This window comes from Zalophus californianus, chromosome 12 (assembly GCF_009762305.2).
Source record: "Zalophus californianus isolate mZalCal1 chromosome 12, mZalCal1.pri.v2, whole genome shotgun sequence".
Lineage (NCBI taxonomy): Eukaryota > Metazoa > Chordata > Mammalia > Carnivora > Otariidae > Zalophus > Zalophus californianus.
In genome coordinates, this window is record NC_045606.1 from 20,250,794 (window position 1) to 20,277,194 (window position 26,401).

General features: G+C 38.7%; 1 protein-coding gene and 1 pseudogene across 2 annotated transcripts in view; one reads left to right on the forward strand and one right to left on the reverse strand.

Annotated features, from left to right (window-relative positions):
* The window catches only part of RELN (reelin), a 492,672-nt gene that overhangs the window by 165,803 nt on the left and 300,468 nt on the right, over nucleotides 1-26,401 (forward strand). The window lies entirely within an intron of this gene.
* On the reverse strand, nucleotides 22,714-23,648 carry LOC113911405 (annotated as a pseudogene).

The window sequence follows — 26,401 nt, forward strand, 5'->3', positions numbered from 1 at the left end:
GAATTTACTAAAAGTAGAGAATTTCTGTAAACACTATCAACTGGAAGATCTGGTTCCTAGAATTTGTATCATTTAGGAATAGGTTCCACCTACACACAAGAGAAAAGCTGACTATCAGTGTCTTAAAATAAATATAAGTCTGTTTTTGCTCATCCAGGAAGTCATGAATGTCACACATCGCCTACTGTGTGTGTTTGAGCTGCTCGCCGTCACAATGGGGCTCCTCTGTTAGCTGACTCCTTCAGAATGTTCCACCGGCTCTCTATATAACATGCTTATTTTGCCCGATCTTGGTTTTCCTATTTTAGACATTATCTATTGAGTTTCCTGAATGGAAGTCTAGACTGTTATTTTTGTGATTTGGGTTGGACCAATTTTAACACTCTATAATATTGATTACGTCAGTTCCATTCACAGCTGAGTCATACATGGCACTGTTACTTCTTTTCTTTTCTGGGCTTTTTGTTTTCCCAGGAATTAATAATTTCCTTGTTTTTTCATTTTTTTTTCTAAGTATGTGTTTCTCTCCTACTTGTGTAAACTTTCTCTCAACACATTCAAACCCATTAAGTTTTCCATCTGTTTAAACCTCTTGAAGGAAGTGTTCCTGGATCCCTCCGGCCTATTGGAATCTGGACTGGCTGTTCCCTAGGCCTCCTTCACAGCTGGTACCCTGGGATTTCCCTCTCCCTTGCTCCTGCTTTGGATCCCAGTTTCCTTTATTTTACATATTCCTTTTGCTGGATATATTCCTTGCAACCACACCCCGCTTTTGGCGTTGTTGCTGCTGTTGTTTGAAAGTGAACGTCCTCTGGTACCTTTCTGAGTAGGAAAAAAGAGTTTTTAGACTTTGTTGGTCTAAAAATGTCTTGATTAATAGGTTGATTGTGTATAGAATTCTAAGTTGGAATTGGAAGGCCATGTTCCAGTGCCTTCTAGCCTCCAGAATAGCTTGATAGGACCAAAGTCATTCTGATTCTTGACACTTCCTTAGGAAAACTTTTATTCTGTATAAATTTGTAGGATTTGTGGAATTTTGCAATGATACATATTGTTATGGTTCTGTTTTATCTGATGTCCTAGAAACTCACTGGGCTCTTCTATCTGTAAACTCATGTTCTTCAGGTCTAGAAAATTGTATTGAATTATTTCACTGAGGATGTATCCCATTCCCATCCTCAGTTTCTCTGTTCTTGTTCTGAAATTCCTCTATCATACATTAGACATTCTGAAACAGACCCTCCAGTTTTCTTTTTGCTCCTATAGTCTCTGTCTTTTTGCTCTATCTTCTGAATGATTTCCTTAGCTTTATCTTCTAAGTGTGTATCGCCTTTCAGCTCTGTTATAATATTTCAAATTTCTAAATACATTTTTTCCTTTTGGGTATTCCTTTTTTAATAGAAATATTTTGACAGCACCATTTTTTTCCTTTGTATATCTGTATTATCTCTATTTTCTTTATTTTTTTCTTGCCAATTTGTTTTGGTCTCTCTTTCTCAACAGAGAATTTTATCAAAAGTCCAATGATCTTTGTCTATAGTACCCTGCACCAGGGTATTATGGATGTGTTATAGGTGAAGTGAGGCGGTAATGAGAGAAGTTGGTGGTTATCTTCACTGTGGGTTGATCTGATTTGACTGATTCCCTGGTAGGTCAAAGATTTTAGTATCTTTAGGGTTTTTTCCCTTAGGTAAGACAGAGTCTCCAAAAAGGATTTCCCAATCTCTTGATGGAGGGTGGAAACCTAGTTTCCAGCTTTATGGGAGCCAAGAGGAGAAAGAAAGTTTGGGGCATCTCATTCAGTCTGTAAACTTTCACTTGTCCCTTGTGTGCTGCTCTCAAATGTGGCTGGTGTCTCTGGAGAAGAAACCTCCAGTCTTTGGCTGTTACGAGGAAGGCCTTACTGAGCTTCACAGAATTAAGGAGAAGAGCTCTTAAGGACAGCTTCTTAAATAGACTTCAACACAGAGTCTCTGTTTGCTGTCTCATCTCCATCCTCTCTTCAAAAGGCACTCCGTGCTTCAGATTTCTGAATCTCTCTCCGCCTTCCCCACTGCTGGCCTAGGATTAAGTGTTTTGACATGTGCTGGGTTATTTGTGACTCACCCATCTGCTTTCTAATTTCCCAGATTTTGATGTGATTGTGATTTCTCCTGTCCTCTTGGTTCTTTGGGTTCATGCCTTTTTAAAAGATCCTTTACTGTATTTTAGTGAGGTTTCAGGAAGGAGTGGAAGTTCATATTTGCATTCAATCCACCATCTTTATTTTTTTTAAGATTTTATTTATTTATTTATGAGAGAGAGAATGCGAGAGAGAGAGAGAGAGAGAGAGAGAGAGAGAGAGCCCATGAAAAGGGGGAGGGTCAGAGGGAGAAGCAGACTCCCCGCCGAGCAGGGAGCCCGATGCGGGGCTCGATCCCGAAACCCCAGGATCGTGACCTGAGCCGAAGGCAGTCGCTTAACCAACTGAGCCACCCAGGCGCCCCTCAATCCACCATCTTTAAAACCTGATGACTTCTCAGTTACCATTTAAAACTCAGCTCAGGTACGGCCTCTCAGTCTCCCCATTCGAATTAGGAGTAATTTTTTGGAGGGCGGGACTGCTATTGAACATATGTCCTTCCATTATAATTGCCATTGCATGTGTTTCATGTGCCATTAGCCTGTGCAGTCATTCACTTGAAAGCTGTGTATTATTTGTCTGCTTGTCTCCAGCACTTGCATGGAGCTTGTAACACGGCAGGTGTTGAGAAATACTTGTTAAATGAATGAATGAGCGTGGTTGTTAGGATCCTAGGGAGGAGATACTTTTACTGACTCCCATCTATCCTGAAGAGACTATACTGACTCTTCAAGGATTTAGTTGCAGTGGTACTTGATTTTTAAGGCCAAGAAAAAGATGAATTGATTTTTGGGTTTTGTTTTGTTTTTTTAAATAGAGAATCTTGTTCAGATTCTCCTGATAGTTACTCAGCTCACTGTTTGTTTTTCCTCTTCTTTTAGAATGTGAGAAAGGCAACTTATATTTTATGATTGTCTATAAGAAAGTACTTACAGGGAGCTCCATTTCCCCTTAATACCATGGCTAATTGCTTTAACCAGTGACTAAGTCCCCTCTTCCCTCTCTCCAGTACTACTCATAGTTAGAGCAGTCAGCTAGCACTCACCTCAGATGTTAAGAAAATGTTTGGTTTGAATCATGGAACACTACATCAAAAACTAATGATGTAACGTATGGTGGTTAACATAACAATAAAATTAAAAATAAATAAAAGAAAATGTTTGGTTTTTTTCTCTATTTTTGAGTACATATTATAGTATTGTGACCTTCTCATCTGAAAAATTAAGCTTGACTTTCCTTAAATTCCTCTAAAAATACACACTATATATTCCTTATTAATAAGTAGGACAGTTTTTTTTCAAGATGGGTTAAAAACTCCCTGCAGATATAAAACCTTGGTTCCTCCTTACTTAGCAACTCAAAATCTACATTTTCTCTTCCATGTATTTTCTCTTCTTAACTAAAAAAAAAAAGTTTTTTAAACCATTGTGGGCCCGTGTTCTCTCCCATGGAATATCTAATAAGAAAGGCTGTCGGGAAAGCGTTCCATTGTCCCTTTTAGACCCTCTTTGCTCTCTCTGTGACCATATGCCGCATGTCCCTTCAGTATAAACCAATCATTTTGGTTTATTCTTCATTTTAAAGGTGGCTATGTGACCAATGAAAGCATCTCTTGATAAGTTAAAAGAGTCTGTGACCCAGGAAAGTGTCAACAACCTTCACACCCCCCCAAGATCAAACCATCATCAGACCATTGGCTATTAGAAGACTAAAATCTTCTCTTAGACTAAAATCCGAATAGCTGGAAGGTGGCTGGAGTATTCAGGAGGATTTGGGACTTTTACAGTTTTACAAATCTGAGAGTTGGCAACACCAGACTTTTGTGTGCTTTCATGAGTATACGCACCCCTCATATGTACTCACGTGCCACGCGCATTCAGATATCTGGAGTTGGTTTAAAAAGCATTGGCTCTTGAGATTAGATTTTAATTCTCTCTGTGCATTGAGCTTTCTACCTCTCACAAAATACTTGCACATCTGTTGACTTAAGTGATACTTGCCTAGCCTGTGAGATAGGCAGGCCAGCTGTTGTCTCCATTTTACAGATGAAGAATCTGGTGCTTAGACAGGTTATACAACCTTCCCTGGATTCATCCACCTAGACTGTTAGTGGCAAAACTGAGAGTAGAGTCTAGTTTTCTTTTTCTTGGATTTTGAATTGTTTCTTGACACCGAGGTATTGTTTTGCTTAACCTGAAGGAATGTAGGTATGAGATACCTGGGTAGCACTTTTAAATTCTTTCACAGAAGACAAGTCCCTGCTGGACCTCTTGACCAGCAGTGGTTGCTCATCATGCTCATCCATGATCGTTTGTTCACTCCCCCAAGTTAAAAATATCTTGGCTGCATGTGAGGTTTAATAAAAGAACAGGGAGAACATACATCATGAAATACACCCTGCACTGAGTAAGTTGGGCAGGCAGTTTCCTAACTAATTTTTGTAACTAATATTTAAGACTTAGGCATTTCATTTGTTAGCAAGAAATAATCCATTACTATAGTCTACATCATTTCTTAGTGATATCATGTATTAGTTCATTAGATCTGTCTAAAAGATTTGCTTCTTATTCCTTATGAATAATTTGTGGATGCCCAGACATTGCAGAATCAGGCTTGGTATTACTACGCATTATTTATGACCATATTCTTTAAACATATTCTAACCTGGAAATTGTGTGTAGATCTCACATTTACATAGCTAATATATGCATTGTCGCTGCCACACAGTAAGAAATGCTTACCTGACAGGCTGTGACCTGCATAGTGTAACAGACATTACTCCTAATTTGTCAGAGATTCAGAGCATAAATTATGGGTTTCTTTTCAGACTATCTAGTGTCATCCTATTTGAAATAGAAAAGATGTCCAGCAACTTCAGATGAAATTTGAGATTTCTCCTCATTAATATTTTGGCTTTGTTATCAATCATGATGGTATGTTAGATATAACTTAGAATAATTCTTGTATGTCCTTGAAATAACCTTTCTCTTCAAACGGAATCAACTTTTATGAAACTGTCAATAAGCAAATACAAATCTCAAAGATAAAGATATGAACACTTTAAAAATATTCCAACAGTAGGAATTTTGTCCCCCTACAAGATGGGGAAATAAATGGGTGTGATAGACTCTGTCTCCCTCAGCGGGAGTGAAGGTGAAGCTAATTATATGATGGAGGTCTCCTTTCCCATTACACATCATTTGGAGATCTTAAACACAGAACTCAAAGATTCTCGGTGGTTTTCATAGCCTTGAGATATTTTTGGGTGCAATTTCCACCCCTAATAAAAATTTCCACCTTTTAAAATAGCTAATGAACCCCAATTTCTAAAGCATTTCCTGTAACTGCATCTGTTGCTAGGAGAGGAGCAGAAGAAAAAAATGACAGAATCCTAAGATCTATAACCTTGCCAATTTCTGTTGTTCTGGAAATGTAAGAGCCAAGGTTGTCACCAAGTCTCATAATGATCTTCACCCATTATAATTTGCAGAAGTGCCTGGAAAATCCTATATTTCTCTAAGTTCCTTCTAGCCTTGGAAGCTAGATATCGAACTGCAGCCTCTAAGCAATTTGATAAAAAGATTTGGGCATCTGTCCCCCTTAGAACATAACATAAAGCCTCATACTTAGAAGGTGCCAAAGAGTATTTGTTGAATCAGCCATTGGAGCACTAGGCAGTCATGGTGTTAGTCTCCAAAGTTTTCCATTATCCTTGTTCCAATCAGGTGTCTTTTATTATCTAATACTGTGTTAATCGTCTGATTCCCAAACTCTAAGAATTTATTATATAAGGAAAGAATGCTAAGTAAATTAAAGACCCTCGCCTATGAAGAAGCATTACGTGAAGGCAATTAATTAAACAAGTAAAGAGTGACGATGTGTTTGAAAGCACTGGATGTATTAGAGTGTTTTAATCATCATTGTGAGTACATTAGTATGAAGAAAAGATAAATGCCTTTAGTGAGATGGCCAGTGAAAAGCAGCAAATGGGGATGTGTTTATAAAGTGTGAGCTCGAGAAGGAACAAAGATATGGATTATTTTAGCATTGCAATCATAAAACTAGAAAGGGTTTTAGGAAAAAGGGAGCTTATTTTTGACCCATGAGAGAGATTTAAAATTTTGTTTTTTATGTATCTTTGTGAAGATTCCATTTTCGCCAAATTTAAATGCACTTGGAAACAGGTCCTGGGAATGTTCGTCCTACGTATTATTTGGAAATATGAAAATAATGCATTATAAGATTATTATATGTTACCTAGTTAAAAATACTGTTCATTTACTTCATTTAAAAAAAATGTGTGAGAAACATGGGGTCTTAGAGGGGAGGGGGGAGGGGGGATGGGTTAGCCTGGTGATGGTAATGTATTAAGGAGGGCACGTACTGCATGGAGCTCTGGGTGTTACACGCAAACAATGGATCGTGGATCACTGCATCAAAAACTAATGATGTATGGTGACTAACATAATACAATTAAAAATAAATAAATAAATAAATAAATAAATAAATAAATAAATAAATAAAATAAATAAATAAATAAATAAATAAACAAATGCTAGGGGTGCCTGGGTGGCTCAGTCGGTTAAGTGTCTGCCTTCTGCTCAGGTCGTGATCTCAGGGTCCTGGGATGGAGCCCTGAGTCCAGTCCGGCTCCCTGCTCAGCGGAAAGTCGGCTTCTCTCTCTCTCTCCCTCTGCCCCTCCCCCTGCTCCTTTTCTCCCTCTCCCTCTCTCTCTCAAATAAATAAATAAAAAATCTTTTAGAAAAAAAATGCTAGCATTTTACAAATAGTTTTCTATTGTGACCATGGTTACTTCTGAGGCTTTGTTTTTGTTTTAATAAAACAAGCATTGGAGGAGTTCTTGTATCTATACCTTATATGAAAGGTACACTTTTAAAATCCCTGTTTGGGTGTTTCAGTTGTAGTTATATACCCATCCCTGAAGCCAATCCAAGTCTATAAATGGAACCAGCACTCTGATTTCATAAGGAGTCTTATAATTATATTGGTACTTAGAAGCCTAGTTTATTTTCCTAGGGATTTAATGCACAGTGCTAATATTATCCTTTGCTACTAAACAAAATGCTTTTCAAAATTTCACATATGGGTCTCTTGAATTTATGTGACTTTTATAGCATGCCTATATTTAAATTAATTTAAACTCTCGTGAACTTTGGTCTAAGACTAAATTCAGTGTATGAAAACCCAAGTTTATAGAAAAAGACCAACTAAAGGATTGGGATTTGTTTTATGATAGTAATCCTTTTTTTCTTTAAGAGTTTGTTTTTTTTTTTAAGTAATCTCTACACCCAACCTGGGGCTCAAACTCACAACCCTGAGATCAAGAGTTGCGTGCTCCACCAACTGAGCCAGCCAGGTGCCCACAGTAGTAATCCTTTAACTAGCAATTTCCCTTTATACAGTTCATATTTGAATGCCCTCGTATACCTTTCAGAAACATATGCAAGCGTCATGCAAAGTAAATATCAATTTCTGTTTATTTGATCATATCTTAATTAGATTTTATTACTGAAAACGGTAATTTTTAGCACTTGATCATTTTTATTTATTTTTTCCCCCTCTAAAAAGTTTTTCAAGAACCTGTTGCTAAATTTGGAATATAGTAAATTGTTTCCTTTATTTTTTTCCTTCTGAATTTGTGAAAGTTATTATCTCTCCTGTTGCTCTTACCTTTGTTTTCTTACTTAAATTTCAAGAACAAACAACTTTTCCTTCTATCTAAATGGTAAACTGACCAAGAGGAACCTGATTTGTATTTATTTTGTTTCTCATTTATTCAGTAATTCAGCAGGTATTTATTGATCATTCACTAGATGCCATAGATTTTCCTAAGCCTTAGAAATATGCATCAGCTGGGCATCTGCATGGCTCAGTCAGTTAAGAGTCTGCCTTCAGCTCAGGTCATAAGCCCAGGGTCCTTAGCAACAGGTTCATTTAGGATGAGACCTCAGGGTTGACTATAAGTTGGTCTGTGGAAGAAAATTCCCTTAAAGGTAAGTGTACAGCAAATGCAAACGTCCTGTGGTAGGAAATGGTTAGGTGGTCAGAGGAACTGAAAGTGGGCCTCTGACTATAAGTGTAATAAGTGATGAAGGAATACTTATGGAGCAGCATGTACTCCAGAAGCATTGGTCTCTCCCCACAGTGGTACAGCTTGTGGAACAATATAATTTTGCCATTGTTCTAAATATAATTGCTTCTGTTTTAACCAGATCTATTCATATGAAAATGCATATTATTGATAGACAATGCAGGATTTGAAACTAGGACTATCACTAGCTGTGTAATTCCCCATGAGTTTCCTACTCAATATTCAAAAGACCTGGAAGTCCAAAGTATTTGAATCTCTAAACCAGTTACTTAAGGTAGATAATTCTGACACTGTTTCAGTTTATTATTTCTAGTAAGGTTGTAACCTCGCGGATGTTCTTATTGTTCTTGTAAAGTGCGACTCTCTTACTGGGTGTGGTGGTCACGGCAACCCCCAACATATGAAAAGCAAGTAGAAAGGGGGGGATAGGTCTGACACCAATGCTCACAAACTTGACCCTACTGCAGAGAATGGCTAGAGGCTCTGGCCCAGGCAGGAGTCAGTTCAGGCCAAGGAAGACTGTTGTTGGAATTTCCCTTCATTGGAGCCCAGTGACAAATCTGGGCTGCCAACCCAGTCAACCTAGAGAAAGGGCGGTTTGTATCTAGAACTCCAGCTGTGGCTGACTCTAGTGTAAACTTCTTGAGGGCATAAGACATCTTTTGTTCACTGCTTTATCCTTATCCTGAGTGCCTCGCATAGTGCTTGGCCTTATAACCAGGAGGTCTTGTTAGCAGGTGCCTAGGTACAAGTCTGAAGTCCAAGGAGACAATGTGGAAGGGAGAAAAGGAGTGCCGTAGGGATGTTCATGTGAAGAAAAGGATCCCAGGTCGGCCAGGCAGTAAAGGAGCTAAAGAAAGCAGTAGAGGTTCTCGAGAATCATGGCTGATCCCCGAGATCCTCCATTATTGCCCCTGTTTTACAGATGAGTAAACTGAGGCTTGGGGAGCTTATTTGATTTGATGACCAAGATCAAGACTATTAAGTGGTGGCTAAGATCTGAATCCAAATTTGAGTACAAAGTTCATGCTCTTAATCACAATACTTTGCTGCTTCTAAAAATACATCTTTGCTTTCAAGTAGCTCTCAGAACAAGACTGTAGCTACTAAAGGCATCACAAGGAGGTAAAGCCACTAGCAAAGTTGGTTCAGAGTTAGTGAGTAGTGCTGTCCAGGGCTGGGCATCGGAGATGTCTGCACACAGGATTCCCAGGAGTGAGGTGCTGGAGAGGCTGAGGAAGCAAAATGGCGGCCGACCAAGGGCACAAATCCCAGAGCATGTAGAATCCACACACAAAGATTTTAATCCGTGACTTATTACCATAATTAATGATTTGTTGTTTTCTCTCAAATGAAAATTAGTTTGTCAGATGTAGTAATTGAGGAAGCTAATTACACATAGCTGCACAGGGCCTGCCCCAGGCAAAATGGAATGTCTTTTGGCTTTGATTTGTTACCTCCTATCTTGGCAGCATTTCCTTCCCTTCACAATTCCTTTATATTCCCACACATGCCCAGGATTTTTATGCTGCCCTTATCTTTTCCTTCCAGAAGAAGATTGATGTAATAAATGAGTTCATAATAAGGTTGGTTGGTAATTTAATAAATTACACTGCCTGGAAATCTTTGTATTTTTAAAAGGAATCTTACTAAATGTAATGTAGTGCCCTGGATTGGATACTTGTGGGGAGGGGGAGGACATCATCAGAAAAACGAGTAAAATCTGAATGTTAATTCTTTAGTATTGGCAAATGTACCATGGTTATGTGAGGAGTTTACCATTAGAGGAAGTTGAGTGAAGGGTATATGGAAACTCTCTTGTACTGTCTTGGCAACTTTTCCGTAAATCTAAAATCACCTGCGGACAAGACTTTTAAAGTAGCAAAAGGGATCTTTAAGAGATGAATTGCTATTCAAAGGAATAAATCTCTAAGAATTTTAGGCATGTAAGTCATAACCTACAGGTATGTAAGGATGACCCTATAGCTATGTACCCACTCACTTTTACAGACCCTTAGCTTTTTAACCACTGAATATTTCTCTTTTGTAAATTTTGGATGCTATGAATTATATGAAGAGTAAGAAGATTGTATCTATTCTGCTCACTGCTATTGCTAAAAAACAAAAACCAAACTGAGAGTTAAAGTTGTCAAACAAGAAGCACACAGCCATTTTCACTTCTTCAGGGAAGTGTGATGGATTCCTGAAATCTGAATTAAGCAAACATTAATTGATGTGCTGGGAGATGAGTAATTTAGAAAAACCAAGGTCACTGAAGTGCCACTGTTTTAAAAAACCAGAAGGAAAACAAATTCACTTGGGCTTTCAAATACTCACATAGGGTTTTGTTCTTTATCTAATGGCAACATGAGAATCAGTAGTCTTTATATGACCTAATTTAAAGGAGTAAGTGCTTGATTCCATACCCTCAGTTCAGGGTTCCAAAAGAATTTACTGTGTATAACTCCAGGGACATTAAAATTAGATAAAGAGTTTAAAAACATGATTTCCCTCTTGGAAAAGGTAGACCGACTACTTGGCACTGAGTCAGATGAGAGACAATGGAAGCTTGTTCTATTATTTATACAAATTGACTGGTTTGGCAGTTGCTCCAGCAATGAGCCATAATGAATTACAGAAAAATGAAAATGTGATTTCTTTAGCATTGTACAAAAATGGAATGTTCACAGGAAGGCAAAGAATGACATTATAAGCGCCAAGCTGTGTCAAAGTGGTCTTCCTTGTTGCTATTTTATTCCAAATATAATGCAAATAGTGTATATTTACTGGGGCAAAAAATTGTAATCATGGGCCATCATTTCTGTGCTATTAGTCAGGGGGCTGTGCCTTGTAATTCCAAAGGAATTTTAAAAATATTCATTTTCCATGGCTTTTGACTTTTAACTACACTGTCTCTGCCTTTGTTTGCAATAAAGGCTTTCTTTTAGCTAAGTTTCTGAGATTGGATGATTTGTTCATGTCTTCCCAGCAAAGGGAAGAAAAAAAAATCATGACACAAGTAATTCAACTCTAAAATACCTAATTTTCTGATTAATTGGCTCAATGTTCTTTGTTCTGTTAGGGAATCCCTGGTATGCTCTTGACTTTGAACTTTGAAATTTATACCTCATATTTTTATTCACTCCCATTTATCCATACTATATGGTTTTCTCTAACAAAATTGTGTTCAATTCCAGGAAAGGTCTTTTAAACAAAAATACAAGACACTTCAACTTCCCCAACCCTAAGGGCTACGTTAGTCAAAGAGTAAACTCACAGAAAATGTGAATCAGACAAAACAACTTTCCTAAAACTGAGTCTTAGCTTGATCCATCAAGGGCCATTTATACGGACATCTATTGCAGAATGTGTGTGTGTCAGATCTTATTTTTCTCTTTTGCCTGGAGCAACGCAGGAAGCTGGTTATAACTATGCTGTAGAAATTGACTTCAATAGAAAATGCTCCTTGGCATTAAGAGATACTATATATAATTAGACTCCTAGACGTGAGCCAAATTTGAAATATTTTTCATCATATAAATGTCAAAGTGAGTGATACTCAGTGTGGTAAACAGAAGGTTTAGTGTAAATATTGTAATTTCGATATGGGGCTAAGTTCTTACAAAACTATACACCAGGTATTCTCAACCAGGGCAATTTTACCTCTGCTCCCAAGGGACATTTGACAATGTCTGGAGACATTTCTTGTTGTCATACCTGGTATCTAGAGGTTAGAGACCAGGGATGCTGCTACACATCCTATAATAGACAAGACATCCCCCGATAGCAAAGAATTATCCAGCTCAAATGTCAGTCGTGTTGAGATTGAGAAATCATGCCTATATACCAGCTTGTGAATGACTGTACCAACTGTACCAGAGACAACTCTGAAAATGCACCATTTCATATAGTGTCCCTTTAGGTTAATAGGGGAATCCTACTTCACTGAAAAATTACTCTGACTGTTGTTTTTGTTGTGAGTTAAATATACATGTGTTTCTCATCTACCAAAGATAGTGGAAAAAAGTGGAAATGAGGGGCAATCCCTTGCCAGAGTCTGTGGGATAAATTTTAATCCTTTCCAGTCTTCAGCTGGAGAAAGTAGGAAGGAAATAATGTATTGATGATGGTGGTTGTTACCGGTTTAGAAGATGTTATGAAGAGGAATGGTGAAACTTTTCTGACTCAGCAAAGAAGGTATAACTGCATATCTATCTGTTCAAACCGGTAGTTTTTAAAGTCTGGATACAAGTAGAATCATGTGTGCCCAAGCCCTGTACCAAGATTCTGAAGAAATTGATTGGGGTTAGGGCCTGGCGTTCTGTATATTTTTAAGTTTCCAATTTCTAGATGGATTGATTTCTAGTCAAGATGGTTTAGAATCAACCTTTTAACCATCTGAGCCACCCAGATGCCCCTAGAATCAACCTTTTTAAATACCCTTTAAAATAAAAATATTATCTGTCCAGCAAAATGTTCACTTGTCCTACCCATGATGACCATTTCATTCTTACCTCCCATCCCCTTTTAGTTCCCTGAAAATGCACCTGCCTGAGTGTTACACTGGCAGTGAGTTATATATGCTTCACAGATATATGTATACACACACACACACACACACACACACACACACATATCTGTTTTTCTTAGGCTAGTAAATGGTTCTGATTACTCATATTACTATCCCAAGCTCAGACTCAATAGTGACAGAACTGGTGATATCACCAGAAATCCCACCTGGATACTCTATCTAGCACCATGGGCAGCACTGGAATTTACTTGAAACACTAAGGAGATTCAGTCCAAATATGTTCTATATTGAGCTAAAGGAGTGTAGTTCTATCTGAGGAGGCACAGAAAAAGTCAGCCATTATCCGGATGACATCCTAAGCATTCATTCTGCTTCCTTCAATACTGTAATTCATCTAAAAAAAAAAAAAAGAAAGAAGAAAGAAAGGTACACATGACTGATTTTGAACATACTTGTAAGAGTTGTAGTTTTGCCTGCACAGGGCCAAAGGACGTTGCTATAAATATGCTCGATAATTTAAGGGGACTTTCAATTAATCATTACATCAATAATTTAATGTGTTTTCTTTCATCTAAATGTGTCCTGAGGCAGGTAAGAGAAGCACTACTTATACATTGCAAAGAAAGATTATTCACTCCCTGGGCTCAGAGTTGCATATAATATGCAGAAATTAAACTTTGGTTTAATTGAAATTTGGCTGTAGTTTGAGGCTTTATAGTTTCCTTGGGCCACCTACTATATTCTTTTTAATGAAGCATTGAAGGATGGCAGCATTAAAGAAATACTAAATTAGCTCTTTCTCTGTATGTTTCAAGCAACAAAGCACTTCTTTCTGTCCATTATAGCATCATTTGAAAGAAGATAGAGATAACCCCCAAACATTCCTGACCATCCTTAATAATGACTGCATGTCTACACACTATTAGCTTATCTATAGCCTTCTAGAATATATTTTGATTTTATTTTTTAATAGCAGCTTCATTGCGATATCATTCACATGCCATAGAATTCACCCCTTTAAAGTATACAATTTAAGTGTTTTTTAGTATAATTCAGGGTTGTATAATCATCATCAAAAATTTCAGAACATTTTCATCACCCTCCCAAAGGACACCTGGCACACATGACCAATTAGTCCCTATTTCCCCATTCTCTGGCAGCCACCAGTCTACTTCCTGTCTCTATGGACTTGCCTATTCGGGATGTGTCATATAAATGGAATCATACAACATGTAGCCTTTTATGTCTGACTTTTTAAAGTTAGCATGTTTTCAAGGTTCATCCTTGAAAGGTCCATGTTAATAGCATGAACAGTACTTCATCCCTATTTATGGCTGAATGATACTCCAATGTATGGGTATACCATGTTTTAATTTAGGCATCCATTGGTTGATGGACATTTGGGCTGTTTCCACTTTGGCCTATTATGAATAATGCTCCTAGGACGATTTGTATACATGTTTTTTTTTTGTATGTGAACTTTTGTTTTAAAATCAATTAGGTATACATTTAGAAATAGAATTGTTAGGCCATTCAGTAACTCGATGTTTAACATTTTGAGGAATTGCCAAATTTTCCAAAGTGGCTATAGCATTTTACATTCTCACCAGGAATATCTGAGGTTTCAATTTCTACATGTTTTCATCAATCTGTCTTTTTTATTTTAGCCATCCTGGTATTGACTAGTGATATCTCATTGTGGTTTTTATTTGTATTTCCCAAATGAAGGATGATCTTGAGCATCTTTCCATGTGTTTATCAGCTATTCGTATATCTTCTTTGGATAGATGTTTATTCAAATCCTTTGTCCATTTTTAAATTGGGTTATTTATCTTTTATTGTTTTGAGTTATATATATGAGATGTATATGTATATATATACATACATACACACACATACAAACATATATACATACTGGATACAAGTCTCTTATCAGATACATGATTTGCAAATATTTTTTTTTTAATTTTTTATTCTTATGTTAATCACCATACATTACATCATTAGTTTTTGATGTAGTGTTCCATGATTCATTGTTTGTGCATAACACCCAGTGCTCCATGCAGAATGTGCCCTCTTTAATACCCATCACCAGGCTACCCCATTCCCCTTCCCTCCTCCCCTCTAGAACCCTCAGTTTGTTTTTCAGAGTCCATTGTCTCTCATGGTTCGTCTCCCCCTCTGACTTACTCCCCTTCATTTTTCCCCCCCTGCTATCTTCTTTTTCTTTTTTCTTAACATATGTTGCATTATTTGTTTCAGAAGTACAGATCTGTGATTCAACAGTCTTGCACAATTCACAGCGCTCACCATAGCACATACCCTCCCCAGTGTCTATCACCCAGCCACCCCATCCCTCCCACCCCCCACCACTCCAGCAACACTCAGTTTGTTTCCTGAGATTAAGAATTCCTCGTATCAGTGAGGTCATATGATACATGTCTTTCTCTGATTGACTTATTTCACTCAGCATAACACCCTCCAGTTCCATCCACGTCGTTGCAAATGGCAAGATCTCATTCCTTTTGATGGCTGCATAATATTCCATTGTGTATATATACCACTTCTTCTTTATCCATTCATCTGTCGATGGACATCTTGGCTCTTTCCACAGCTTGGCTGTTGTGGACATTGCTGCTATAAACATCGGGGTACACGTACCCCTTCGGATCTCTACATTTGTATCTTTGGGGTAAATACCCAGTAGTGCAATTGCTGCATCGTATGGTAGCTCTATTTTCAACTGTTTGAGAAACCTCCATACTGTTTTCCAGAGGGGTTGCACCAGCTTGCATTCCCACCAACAGTGGAGGAGGGTTCCCCTTTCTCCACATCCCTGCCAACATCTGTCATTTCCTGAATTGTTAATTTTAGCCATTCTGACTGGTGTGAGGTGGTATCTCATGGAGGTTTTCATTTGGATTTCCCTGATGCCAAGCAATGTTGAGCACTTTTTCATGTGTCTGTTGGCCATTTGGATGTCTTCTTTGAAAAAATGTCTGTTCATGTCTTCTGCCCATTTCTTCATTGGATTATTTGTCTTTGGGTGTTGAGTTTGATAAGTTCTTTATAGATTTTGGATACTAGCCCTTTATCTGATGTGTCATTTGCAAATATTTTCTCCCATTCTGTTGGTTGTCTTTTGGTTTTGTGGACGTTGCTGTGCAAAAGCTTTTTATCTTGATGAAATCCCAATAGATCATTTTTGCCCTTGCTTCCCTTGCCTTTGGCGATGTTTCTAGGAAGAAGTTGCTGCGGCTGAGGTTGAAGAGGTTGCTGCCTGTGGTCTCCTTTAGGATTTTGAGGACTCCTGTCTCACGTTTAGGTCTTTCAACCATTTAGAGTCTATTTTTGTGTGTGGTGTAAGGAAATGGTCCAGTTTCAGTCTTCTGCATGTGGCTGTCCAATTTTCCCAACACCATTTGTTGAAGAGACTGTCTTTTTTCCATTGGACATTCTTTCCTTTGTCAAAGATGAGTTGACCATAGAGTTGAGGGTCCATTTCTGGGCTCTCTATTCTGTTCCATTGATCTATGTGTCTGTTTTTTGCCAGTACCATACTGTCTTGATGATGACAGCTTTGTAATAGACCTGAAGTCCGGAATTGTGATGCCGCCAGCTTTGCGTTTCTTTTTCAAGATTCCTCTGGCTATTCGGGGTCTCTTCTGGTTCCATACAAATTTTAGCATTATTTGTTCCATTTCTTTGAAAAAAGTGGTTGGTATTTTGGTGGGGATTGCATTGAATTTGTAGATTGCTCTAGGAAGCATTGACATCTTCACAATGTTTGTTCTTCCAATCCATGAGCATGGAATGTTTTTCCATTTCTTTGTGTCTTCTTCAATTTCTTTCCTGAGTATTTTATAGTTTTCTGAGTACAGATCCTTTGCCTCTTTGGTTAAATTTATTCCTAGGTCTCTTATGGTTTTGGGTGCAATTGTAAATGGGATCGACTCCTTAATTTCTCTCTCTTCTGTCTTGTTGTTGGTGTATAGGAATGCCGCTGATTTCTGTGCATTGATTTTATATCCTGCTACTTTACTGAATTCCTGTATGAGTTCTAGCAGTTTTGGGGTGGAGTCTTTTGGGTTTTCCACATACAGTATCATATCATCTGCAAAGAGTGAGAGTTTGACTTCCTCTTTGCCGATTTGGATGCCTTTGATTTCTTTTTGTTGTCTGATTGCTGTGGCTAGGACTTCTAATACTATGTTGAATAGCAGTGGTGATAGTGGACCTCCCTGCCGCGTTCCTGACCTCAGGGGAAGAGCTCTCAGCTTTTCCCCATTGAGAATGATATTGGCTGTAGGTTTTTCATAGATGGCTTTTATGACATTGAGGTATGTACCCTCTATCCCTCTACTCTGAAGAGTTTTGATCAAGAAAGGATGCTGTACTTTGTCAAATGCTTTTTCTGTATCTATTGAGAGGATCATATGATTCTTGTTCTTTCTTTTGTTAATGTATTGTATCACGTTGATTGATTTGCGGATGTTGAACCAGCCTTGCAGCCCAGGGATAAATCCCACTGGGTCATGGTGAATAATCCTTTTAATGTACTGTTGGACCCTATTGGCTAGTATTTTGGTGAGAATTTTTGCATCCATGTTCATCAAGGATATTGGTCTGTAGTTCTCCTTTTTGATGGGGTCTTTGGTTTTGGGATCAAGGTAATGGTGGCCTCATAAAATGAGTTTGGATGTTTTCCTTCCATTTCTATTTTTTGGAACAGTTTGAGGAGAATAGGTATTAATTCTTCTTTAAATGTCTGATAGAATTCCCCTGGGAAGCCATCTGGCCCTGGGCTTTTGTTTGTTGGGAGGTTTTTGATGACTGCTTCAATTTCCTTAGTGGTTATAGGTCTGTTCAGGTTTTCTATTTCTTCCTGGTTCAATTTTGGTAGTTGATACATCTCTAGGAATGCATCCATTTCTTCCAGGTTATCTAATTTGCTGGCATAGAGTTGCTCATAATGTGTTCTTATAATTGTTTGTATTTCTTTGGTGTTGGTTTTGATCTCTCCTCTTTCATTCATGATTTTGTTGATTGGGTCATTTCTCTTTTCTTTTTGATAAGTCTGGCCAGGGGTTTATCAATCTTGTTAATTCTTTCAAAGAACCAGCTCCTAGTTTCGTTGATCTGTTCTACTGTTCTTTTTGTTTCTATTTCATTGATTTCTGCTCTGATCTTTATTATTTCTCTTCTGCTGCTGGGTTTAGGCTTTCTTTGCTGTTCTTTCTCCAGCTCCTGTAGGTGTAGGGTTAGGTTGTGTATTTGAGACCTTTCTTGTTTCTTGAGAAAGGCTTGTATTGCTATATACTTTCCTCTCAGGACTGCCTTTGCTGTATCCCAAAGATTTTGAACAGTTTTGTTTTCATTTTCATTGGTTTCCATGAATTTTTTTAATTCTTCTTTAATTTCCTGGTTGACCCATTCATTCTTTGGTTAGGATGCTCTTTAGCCTCCATGTATTTGAGTTCTTTCCAACTTTCCTCTTGTGATTGAGTTCTAGTTTCAAAGCATTGTGGTCTGAAAATATGCAGGGAATAATCCCAATCGGTTGAGACCTGATTTGTGACCTAGGATGTGATCAATTCTGGAGAATGTTCCATGGGCCCTAGAGAAGAATGTGTATTCCGTTGCTTTGGGATGGAATGTTCTGAATATGTCCGTGAAGTCCATTTGGTCCAGTGTGTCATTTAAAGTCTTTATTTCCTTGTTGATCTTTTGCTTAGATGATCTGTCCCTTTCATTCAGGGGGGTGTGAAAGTCCCCCACTATTATTGTATTGCTGTCAATGTGTTTCTTTGCTTTTGTTATTATTTGCCTTATATAATTGGCTGCTCCCATGTTCGGGGCATAGATATTTACAATTGTTAGATCTTCTTGTTGGATTGACCCTTTAAGTAGGATATAGTGTCCTTCCTCATCTCTTATTACAGTCTTTGGTTTAAAATCTAGTTTGTCTGATGTAAGGATTGCCACCCCAGCTTTCTTTTGGTGTCCATTAGCATGGTAAATGGTTTTCCACCCCTTCACTTTCAATTGGGGGTGTCTTTGGGTCTAAAATGAGTCTCTTGCAGACAGCATATGGATGGGTCTTGTTTTTTAATCCAGTATGATAGCCTGTGTCTTTTCATTGGGGCACTTAGCCCATTTACGTTCAGGGTAACTATTGAAAGGTATGAATTTAGTGCCATTGTATTGCCTGTAAGGTGACTGTTACTGTATATTGTCTCTGTTCCTTTCTGATCTGTGCTGCTTTTTGTCTCTCTCTTTGCTTAGAGGACCCCTTTCAATATTTCTTGGAGGGCTGGTTTCGTGTTTGCAAATTCCTTTAGTTTTTGTTTGTCCTGGAAGCTTTTTATCTCTCCTTCAATTTTCAATGAGAGCCTAGCTGGATATAGTATTCTTGGCTGCATATTTTTCTCGTTTAGTGCTCTGAAGCTATCATGCCAGTCCTTTCTGGCCTGCCAGGTCTCTGTGGATAGGTCTGTTGCCAATCTAATATTTCTACCATTGTAGGTTACATATCTCTTCTCCCGAGCTGCTTTCAGGATTTTCTCTTTGTCTCTGAGACTCGTCAGTTTTACTCTTAGATGTCGGGGTGTTGACCTATTTTTATTGATTTTGAGAGGGGTTCTCTGTGCCTCCTGGATTTTGATGCCTGTTTCCTTCCTCACATTAGGGAAGTTCTCTGCTATTATTTGCTCCAATATACCTTCTGCCCCAGTCTCTCTTTCTTCTTCTTCTGGGATCCCAATTATTCTAATGTTGTTTCATCTTATCGTATCGCTTATCTCTCGAATTCTGCCCTCATGATCCTGTAGTTGTTTCTCTCTCTTTTTCTCAGCCTCTTTATTTTCCATCATTTGGTCTTCTATATCGCTGATTCTCTCTTCTGCCTCATTTATCCTAGCAGTTAGTGCCCCCATTTTTGATTGCACTTCATCAATAGCCTTTTTGATTTCCACTTGGTTAGATTTTAGTTCTTTTATTTCTCCAGAAAGGGTTTCTCTAATAACTTCCACGCTTTTTTCAAGCCCAGCTAGTATCTTTAAAGTCATGATTCTGAACTCTAGGTCCAACATCGTACTAATGTCCCTATTGAGTAGGTCCCTGGCAGACGGCACTATCTCTTGTTCTTTTTGCTGAGGTGATTTTTTTCGTCTTGTCATTTTGTCCAGAGGAGAATAAATGAATGAGAGAACAAAATGCTAACAGGTTAACAACGTCCCCAGCAAATGTACTCTATACAAATCAGAAAAGACCTGAAACCAGGGGGAAAGAAAAGGAAAGAAAGAAAAAAGAAAGAGAAAAGAAAGAAAAAAAAACAAAAAGAAAAAGATAAAAACAAAAACAGAACAATAAGAAAAAAACAGAATATGATCAAATATGATCAGGCTAGTGCATAGATCAGTGCCACACACTGGATTTTGGGCGTATTTTGGTCTGTTAGAAAAAAGTGCCTCCTAAAATTTAAAAGGAAGAAAGACTTATATATGTACAAAATAAGGGTTGACACAATGAAGGGATGGAAGATGACTGTAAAGATGAAAAGTATAAAAGATTTTATAAAAGGAATTGATACAATAAGAAGTTGTTTGAAAAAAGAAAGAAGATTTTAAAAAAAAAGGGAGAGAATGTGATCAGGCAGGAGACTAGAACAAAGCCATACACTAGTGATTTTGGTTATATTTTGATCTGTTAGAAGAAACTGTATCTCAAAATTTTAAAGAGAGAACAACTGATATATATATATATGCCAAAAATAAGGGTAACTACTATGAAGGGATAAAATATGACTCTAAAAATGAAAAATAAAAAATGTTTTTTTAAAAAGGATTGATAAGATGTTGGTTGAAAAAGGGAAAAAGAGATATTAAAAAAACAGTTAAAAAATTAACTTTGAAAAACTAATGAATCATGGTAAAAACCATGAATTCTATGTGCAGTATTCCCCTAGCGCTGGAGTTCTCCCGTTCTCCTTCATCGGTAAACTTGGTCTTGGCTTGCTGGCTGTTCGTGATGATCTTCTTGGGGAGGGGCCTGTTGCCATGGTTCCCAAATGTCTTTGCCGGAGGCGGAATTGCCCTGCCCTTGTCGGTCCCAGCTAAGCAAGCTGCTTGGGTTTGCTCTCAGGAGCTTTTGTTCCCTGAAAGCTTTCCCTACGGCTTTGGAGGACGACAGTGAAAATGGCGGCCTCCCAATCTCCGCCCCAGACGAGGCAGGAACTCGGGGCCCCGCTCCTCAGTGCTCCCCCACAGAAAAGCAGCCAGTCGCTCCCATGTCCCCGGTGTCCAGCCGCACTCCGTGCTCACCCGGCCTGTGACCGAGCGTTTCTATGTCTGGCACCCGACCCCGTGTGGAGTCTCCAAACCCAGCAGATCCCCACGGTGCGCCCCCACGCCACTCCCCCCGGGGGAGGAAGGGTCCTTGCTGGAGGAGCAGTGTCCTGACTGGGCCGCAGATCACAGCTTATGGCCACCCCAAGCTGAGAGCCCGTGCCTCGGCTCCGTCTCTGCAGCCGGCTTCCTTGCTCCAATACCTGGGAGCTCTGCCGCACTCAGGCACCCCCGGTCTTTCTGTGACCCCGAGGGTCCTGAGACCACACTGTCCCGCGAGGGTTCCACCCCCGCTTAGCCACTGGAGCGACGTCCCTCCACGGAGCCAACTTCTCAAAGTTCGATTTTGTGCTCCGCGGCTCTATCACTTGCCAGAAGCGGCCGACGGAGGCCTCCCTCCCCCGCCGTCTATCCTCCGGAATATCGCCTCGGATTCACTTCTCCGCATGTCCTACCTTCCAGTAAGTGGTCACTTCTCTGTTCAGAGAATTGTTGCTACTCTCCTCTTCGATCTCCTGTTGAGTTCGTAGGTGTTCAGAATGGTTTGATCCCTATTCAGCTGAATTCCTGAGACCAGACAAAATCCAGGTCTCCTACTCCTCCGCCATCTTGCTCCACCCCTTGTCAAATAAATAGTCTTAAAAAAAAAAAAGAAAAAGATAGCACAGCAGAAGGGAATGCAATTCTACAAGTGCAAGCCCTCAAGCAGCAGCATATCATACTAAACCCCTTCTTTAGAAAGGTATCATTTCTATCACTATTACAACAGGCCAAATTACATAGCATGCCATCTTCAAGTAACAGGTGAGGCAAGAGAATGAATGCAGAGGCATCACAATGAATCCCACTTAATAGCAGACCTGCACTTCTGTACAAATTAAGTTCTTAGTCTGATTGCCAGTTAAATACAAGTTCTAACTTCATAGCTTGCCAATTAAGGGTCATAGGGGTGCCTGGCTGGTTTAGTTGGTGGAACGTGCAACTCTTGATCTCAGGGTCATGAATTCAAGCCCCACGCAGGGTGTAGAGCTTACTGAAATAAACAAAACAATTAAAGGTCATGTACTGAAGTCAATACATACACCTAGCATTTCAGTCTAAGCTGTTTCATGTACATAGAGCTGAAATCAGTGACAAGGTGTGGCCTAACAAATGCTAGGAGAGATTCTTTTTTTTTTTTAAGATTTTATTTATTTATTTGACAGAGAGAGAAACAGCGAGAGAGGGAACACAAGCAGGGGGAGTGGGAGAGGGCTAAGCAGGCTTCTGTGGAGCAGGGAGCCCGATGCGGGGCTCAATCCCAGGACCCTGGGATCATGACCTGAGCAAAAGGCAGACGCTTAACGACTGAGCCACCCAGGCACCCTAGGTGAGATTTTTTAAAATTAATTTCTACAATTATTAAACTTATCTTGCACACTAAAGTCATCATACATAGAGGGCAAAGTCAGAGTTTTTGTATTTGAGTTTATTCTTCATTTAACTTTTAAAACACTACTGTAGTTGAATATTAAAAACAATAGCAAGTAGTGAGCTATGATTCTAGTCCTTCCCTCATTTACTACCGCATATAAAAAGACAGCAGTGTCATTCACTGGCCCCATTAAGAGATCTGACACTGAACACCACCCCTTGGATGATGCTCATCACCCTCAGATGCTTCTTTACTGTAATGGCGCCATCTTTCCTGATTTGGATCAAAGTCCACCAATCCTACCTGGTCAATTTCATCAGTCTCTTCTACTTCCTCCCTCTGAGAGAGGAGTTTTTCCAGCAAAGAGAGTTTATCAGGAGAGAGACAGCCATTCCCAGGAAAGTTTACCTTAAGTTTGATGATTAGGCACCTCTTTTCACATGGTCTACGATAAATTGGCATGCCTTCATCAACACACACCTGATATCCCCATGTTTGACAATCTGACCTGGAGGAGAGGTGATGAGGATGGTTCGATTGTCAAGAGTAGATATTGGCTTTTAAAAGCCGCAAGGTGCTTCTACCAGCTGTATATCCATACACATGAAAAGGTCTTCTCCTCAGTGAGTAAAAATAGCATGGTCCTTCTCATCTAAAACAATGATAATATCTCTGCGAGCCAGTCCTTGTTGGTCTCCTTCACCATGGAATATTATCTTCTGGCCATCTTTCATGTCTTTGTCAATATGAACTTCTAGAATCTTCTTCTCTCCAACTATCTTCATTCCATTGCAGCTTTTACATCTATCTTTAGGACTGATCCATTCCCCATGGCCCTGCACTCCATGCACACAGACTGAATTTGCTGAACCATTCCAGGTCCTCTCTGATGAATACTTATTTGCATTCCAGTACCTCAGCAATTGGGACAGCATTCTGCCCCTCCTTCCTTACCACCTTGTCCTTCACATTTGTCACGAATCACATTTTTTGCAGAGCTCGTTTTCTTGTTGCACCATTATATAAATCTTCTGAGGTTACTGAGAGCCGATGCACAACATTTTTACCTCTTCTTTCTCTCTGTATCCTTCTGCTCCTCCAAAAAACATACCAGACATGTCCATTGCAGAGCCCAAACCACCACTTTAATTGCCTGTTCTCCTCTTTTGTCATATGATTCCCTTTATTGGCATCAGAGAGTACTTCATAAGCTTGAAAAATCTGTTTAAACTTCTTCCCTTCATTTGGATTCTTAGCAGGGTGGTACTTCAAGGCCAGTCTTCTGTAAGCCTTTTTCACTTCTTCCTGGGGGCCTTTGGGTTTGACCCCCACAACATCATAGTAAGTGGTTTCTTTCACCATTTTCTAGAGCTGGTGAGCAGCTGAGGCCAGTGTGGGGGAGCAGGAAGGAGCACGCTGTTGGGCACAGCCCACACAGCTGCTGCTCCTCTTCTCACCGAGTGTTGTGGGAAGTTCCGCCATCTTCATTCTTTTACATGTGGATTTCCCTTTGACTGAACACCCACTTGTTGAAAAGGCCTTTCTCCTCCTTGAATTGTCCTGGCTCCTTTGCCAAAAAGCAATTGACTATAATGTGAAAGTCTATTTTTGGACTCAATTCTGTTCTGCTGAGCTGTTTGTTCTTCTGTCAATATCACACTGTCTTGATTACTGTAAGTTAATAGTTACTGTAAGTTTATATCAAGACGTGCAAGTCCTCCGACTTTGTTGTTCTTTATTAAGATCATTTTGACTTTCTTAACTCCTTTCATTTCTGTTTGGATTTTATGATCAGATTGTGCGTTTCTGGGAAATACTCGGGACTTTGAGAAGTACTGTGTTGAATCTGTAGATCCATTTTGGTATTACTGCCATCTTGACAATATTAGGTTTTTTGACTTATGAACATGAGATTTCTTTCCATTTATTTAGACTTCTTTTAGTTTCTTCAACAGTGTTTTGTATTTTGTCGTACAATTCTTCCTCTTTTTTTGCTAACTTTATGCCTAAATGTCTTACTCTTTTTGATGCTATTATGAATGGAATTGTTTTCTTAATTTTATTTCCAGTTTATTCATTGATAGTGTGTAGAAAAACAACTTATTTTTGTATATTGGTCTTTTATTCTGTAACTTTGCTGTATTTATTTATTAGCTCTAATAATTTTCTTAGAGATTCTTTAATATTTTCTATATACAAGATTATGTGATTATGCCATTATTATGTCAAGTAGAGTTTTTTTTTTTAAGATTTTATTTATTTATTTGACAGAGAGAGACACAGCGAGAGAGGGAACACAAGCAGGGGGAGTGGGAGAGGGAGAAGCAGGCTTCCCACTGAGCAGGGAGCCCAATGCGGGGCTCCATCCCAGGACCCTGGGATCATGACCTGAGCTGAAGGCAGATGCTTAATGACTGAGCCACCCAGGCACCCCCTACTTTTTCCTTTTCAATATGGATACCTTGTATTTCTTTTTCTTGACTGATATCCCTGACTTGAACCTCCAATACAATGTTGAATAAAAGTGGCGAGAGCAGCATTCTTGTTTTGTTCATAATATTAGAAGGAAAACATTCATTTTCTCCAATAAGTATGCTTTTAGCTATCAGTTTTTTGTAGATGGCATTTCAAGCTGTTCCTCATATTCCTAGGTTGTTGAGTGTGGTTTTTTTTTTTTTTTTAATCGGGAAAGGATATTGGAAGTTGTCAAAAGATCATACTGCATCTAATGATATAATAGTGTTTCCCACCCACCCCCCCGTATTCTATTAACGTGATATATTACACTGATTGATTTCTGTATGTTGAACCTTGCATTTCTGGGTTAAATCCTGCTTGAGTCATGGTGTATAATCTTTTTAATATGTTGGTGGATTCCAGTCTGCTAATATTTTGCTGATAGTTTTTGAGTCTATATTCATTAAGTGGTATTTGTGTAGTTTTTGTTTCTTGTGATGTATTTGCCTAGCTTTGGTATGCTGGCCTCCTAGAATGTGTTGGAAAATGTTCCCTGCCTCATCTATTTTTTGGAAGCATTTGTGAAGGATTGGTGTTAATTTTTCTTTAAACATTTTATAGAATTCACCAGTGAAGCCATCTGGACCTGGGATTTTCTCTGTGGCAATTTTTAATTACTAATTCAATCTGTTTGCTTGTTATTTTCAATTTCTTTCTTTTTTTTTAAGATCTATTTATTTATTTATTTGACAGAGAGAGCATGAGAGGGGGGAGGTTCAGAGGGAGAAGCAGACTCCCTGCTGAGCAGGGAGCCCGATGCCGGACTTGATCCTGTGACTCCAGGATCATGACCTGAGCCGAAGGCAGTCGCTTAACCAACTGAAATACCCAGGCGCCTCAGATTTTCAGTTTCTTATTGAATCAGTTTTAGTACTTTATATCTTTCTAGAAATTTGTCCATTTCATCTTTGTTATCTAGTTTGTGGGTATCAACTGTTCATAGTACTTCTTTAAAATCCTTTTTATTTCTGCAAAGTTAATAGTAATGTCCCCTCTTTCATTCCTGATTTTAGTAATTTGATTTTTAGTAAATTGATTTTCTCTCTCACTCTTTCTTTCTTTGATTCTTTCTTTCTTTCTTTCTTTCTTTCTTTCTTTCTTTCTTTCTTTCTTTCTTTCTTTCTTTCTTTCTCTTTCTTTCTTTCTTTCTTTCTTTCTTTCTTTCTTTCTTTCTTTCTTTCTTTCTTTCTTTCTTTCTTTCTTTCTTTCTTTTCTTTCTTTTCTTCTAGCAAACAATTTGTCAATTTTGTTGTTCTTTTCAGTGAACCAACTTTGGCTTCATTGATTTTCTCTAGTATTTTTCTGTTCTCTTTTTTATTCATATCTTCTTTAATCTTTATTATTTCTTTCCTTCTGCTTG